Source organism: Lipotes vexillifer, unplaced genomic scaffold (assembly GCF_000442215.2).
Source record: "Lipotes vexillifer unplaced genomic scaffold, Lipotes_vexillifer_v1.1 scaffold395, whole genome shotgun sequence".
NCBI lineage: Eukaryota > Metazoa > Chordata > Mammalia > Artiodactyla > Lipotidae > Lipotes > Lipotes vexillifer.
In genome coordinates, this window is record NW_006797390.1 from 2,522,184 (window position 1) to 2,522,945 (window position 762).

Consider the following 762-nt stretch of genomic DNA (forward strand, 5'->3'; position numbering starts at 1 on the left):
TTCTATTTTTGGTTTTTTAAGGAACCTCCATATTGTTCTCCATAGTGGCTGTATCAATTTACATTCCCACCAACAGTGCAAGAGTGTTCCCTTTTCTCCACACCCTCTCCAGCATTTACTGTTTCTAGATTTTTTGATGATGGCCATTCTGACCGGTGTGAGATGGTATCTCATTGTAGTTTTGATTTGCATTTCTCTAACGATTAATGATGTTGAGCATTCTTTCATGTGTTTGTTGGCAATCTGTATATCTTCTTTGGATAAATGTCTATTTATGTCTTCTGTCCATTTTTGGTTATTTGTGGTGAGGTGGATGGACCTAGAGTCTGTCATACAGAGTGAAGTAAGTCAGAAAAAGAAAAACAAATACCGTATGCTAACACATATATATATGGAATCCAAGAAAAAAAAAAGGTCATGAAGAACGTAGGGGTAAGACGGAAATAAAGACACAGACCTACTAGAGCATGGACTTGAGGATATGGGGAGGTAGAGGGGTAGGATGTGTCGAGGTGAGAGAGTGGCATGGACATATATACACTACCAAGCGTAAAGTGGATAGCTAGTGGGAAGCAGCCGCATAGCACAGGGAGATCAGCTAGTGGTTTGTGACCAGCTAGAGGGGTGGGATAGGGAGGGTGGGAGGGAGGGAGACGCAGGAGGGAAGAGAAATGGGAACATGTGTATATGTATAACTGATTCACTTTGTTATAAAGCAGAAACTAACACACCATTGTAAAGCAATTATACTCCAATAAAGAT